A 3,491-nucleotide genomic window follows, 5' to 3' on the forward strand; every position below is an offset into this window, starting at 1 on the left:
TTGCTTCTGTATAGTGAATAAAACAGATCAGCTCAGATGCACCATTCTCTGAGAGCAGGGAGAGGCAAGAAAGCTGCTCTTCGGGGCAGCTGAGGTCATGGGCATCAGCTCCTGGAAGATATCCGCAGACGGTGCCTGCTGACGGAAGACAGGAGGGGGCTGCAAAGCTTTGAGGTGTTATATTTAGTTTGAATTTTTTTTCGGCAGACCTGGGGCTTGAACTCAGGGCCTCACACTTGCTAAGCAGGCACTCTACCACTTGAGCCACTCTGCCAGCCCTGAGGTCTTATATTTAGGATTGGGGCAGGCTCTTCACATCTGCAGGGCTTTGGTGGACATCGGGGGACTGGAAGTGAGGCTGCAGGATGGGGAAGGCAGGAGCAGGTGGCCCCTCCACCAATATGGCAGGACTGTGAGCTGAGACTTTACAGATGGCAGGAAAGACAGAGCGGTGGGTAGGATTTGTATAGGAATGGAAGGAAGAGGTTTTCAAGGTCGATAGAGGAGGAAAGGTGACTGAAGGACATGCACTCAGCAACTATTTACAAATAGCAAATATCACTCTATGTCAAGCAATGGATCCAATGTTCAAAAATACAAGGTGAGGCTGGAGTGCTGCTCAGCGATAGAGCACTTGTCTAGCATGCATGAAGCCCTGAATTCGAGTCCCAGCACCGCAAAAAAAAAGGGGGAATCAGTAATAAAGTATGAGAGCGTGCCAAGTGAAGGTGAGGTGGCTTTAAGAGGATGGTTGTGATGGTTTTAGATGTCAGGTGGAAGAGGATTATTTAGAGAACATTACTTGTAGGTGCGTCTATCAGAATGTTTCCAGAATTGGTAGATTGAGTTAAGGAAGATCTACCCTCAATGTAGTCAGACACCATCCAATCAGAACAATAAGGACTTCTCTCTCTCTCTCTCTCTCTCTCACACACACACACACACACACACACACACACACACACACTGCCTGGGCTAAGACACGCTCTTCCTCTTCTGACCTTGGACGTCGTAACTCCACGCCATGGGCCTCCAGGTTTCACACCAGGGTCTCCCTGGCTTCTCAGCCTTGGGCCTTGCACTGAGAATTACGCCACAGACTTCTTGGGTTATGGGGTGCCGATGCTCTCAGACTTGGATTGAGCCACGCTACCAGCATCCCAGGGTCGTCAGCCTGCATGCGTCCTGCCATGGGACTTCCCAGACTCCATGATTACATGAAACAATTCCCCTAAAATTTTCCCTTTCATGTGTCCATGTAGTTACACATGTATGTATCTGTCTCTGGAGAACCCCGACTAATACCAAGGTCTTCCAGAAGACCTCCTCCCCAAGGAGCTGCACAGGACCTGGGACTTGGGGAAGACTGTTCTGAGCAGAAGTGGAAGCATCAGAGAGCTTGGTTTACCATCAGCCTGACTTTATGTGTCCAACTCTGAGAAAGGCACACACAGCTCAGTTGAACATGTAGGAGACAGGAGACTCGCCTAAAAAAAAAACCAGAATCTACTGATAAAACTGAAAGATCTGGTGGGCCTGCATTCTAGTTTCTTTAGAAATTAATTAGAAAAGCCGGGCACCAGTGACTCATGTCTATAATCCTTGCTACTTGAGAGGCTGAGATCAGGGAGGATTAAGGTCTAAGGCCAGCCCAGGCAAATAGTTCATGAGGCTCCCCCATCTCCAAAATAACCATAGCAAACTGGACTGGAGGTGTGGCTCAAACAGTAGAGTACCTGCTTTGCAAGTGTGAAGCCCTGAGTTCAAACCCTAGTCTCACAAAAAAAAAAAAAAAATACCATGAAACAAACTGGAATTGTGGTTAACAGAAGAATGGCCTCCCAAATGTGTCAATGTCCAAATCCCCAGAACCTGTGACTATATTGTAACAATGGCAAAAAGGGAATTAAAATTGCAGGTTAAGCCAGGCACTGGTGGCTCACACCTGTAACCCTAGCTACTCAGGAGGCAGAGATCAGGAGAATCAAGGTTTGAAGCCAGCCTGGGCAAACAGTTCAAGAGACCTTAGCTCAGGAAAAATAAAAAATCACAAAATAGAGTTGGTGGAGTGGCTCAAGGTGTAGGCCCTGAGTTCAAACCCCAGCACTGCAGAAGAAATAGATAATAAAATAAAATAAAATTGCAGGTAGAATGAAGGTTGCTAATCAGCTGACCCTGACCTCCCATTGTCTCCCAGGACAATGGGAGAACTAGAGAAAGAAGCAAGAGAAAGGCTCAGTCTGATGTTGCCAGCTTGAAGATGGAGGATGGGGCCATGAGCTGAGGAGTGCAGGAGGCCTCAGGAGGCTGGAAAAGGCAAGAGATGGGCTTTGAAGCCCAGAGCCTCCAGACAGGAACGCAGCCCAGTGAGGCCTGCCTCATACCTATACTGCAGAACTGTCAGGTAAATTCGTGTTCTAAAGCCCCTACATTTGTGGTGCTTTGTTACAGCAGCAATAGAGAACTAAGATCTTGTGGGGGCGGAGGTTATTTGTTGGGGTTGGTTTGGTTTGTTCTTTCTTTGTGGCTGAGGCTACCCTCAAACTGGGTACAGAACTCAGGCTGGCCTTGAACTTGATATCCTCCTGTCTCCACCTCCAGAATGCTGGAATCTGATAGAGATTTTGGTACTGGGAACTGAGGTGCTGCAGTAACATCTAAATACCTTGAAGTCTGGGATGGTTTTGGCACTGGGCCATTGGGAAGAGGCTGGAAGAATTACAAGGACCATGAAAGAAAAGCCTAGACTGCATTTGTCTTAGTCTGGTTTCTGTGGCTATAACAAGATACCTGAGATTGAATAATGTATAGAGAAAGAAGTTATTTCCTACAGTTCTGGAAGATGGGCATTCCCAGGGCATGGCACTGGGGTCTGGTGAGTGCCCTCCTGCTGCATCCTAACGTGGCACAGTGCATCACATGGCCGCCACCTTTATGGCCTCATCTAGTCCCAATGACCTCCCAAAGTCCCCATCTCCAAATAGGACCGGCATAGGAATTTGGAAGTTTAGTCTCCAGCACTTGAACCTGGGGGAAACATGGCCACCTTGAGCAGCCCATGAGCAGAAATACAAATATGGAGCAACCTCCCAGGGAAGACTTGGAAGGCAGAGAGAGCACAGCTCCCCACACCGGGCTCCTATTCCTGGGAGCCCTGGCCACGAGATAGCTTTTTCCCCAGGGCACTAGCGTTTCTGCTTGGGTCCTTTCACACAGCATGTTTTCACATTCCTCTGTAATTTTCATGACCATCCTTTGAAGCAGCACCCTCGTTTCCAATCAGCCAACACATTAGGATCTATTTAGTCATTGCCAATTCTCTTTTTTTGGGACAAGGTCTTACTGTGTAGCCCAGGCTGGTCTGGAACTCATGATCTTTCTGACTCTGCCTCTCAAATGCTGGGTGGGATTACAGGCATGTAACACCATGCCTGGCTGTCTCCTCTTCCTTCTCCTCCTCTTCCTCCTCCTCCTCCTTCTTCTTCTTCCTC

The sequence above is a fragment of the Castor canadensis genome, chromosome 7 (assembly GCF_047511655.1).
Source record: "Castor canadensis chromosome 7, mCasCan1.hap1v2, whole genome shotgun sequence".
NCBI classification, from domain to species: domain Eukaryota; kingdom Metazoa; phylum Chordata; class Mammalia; order Rodentia; family Castoridae; genus Castor; species Castor canadensis.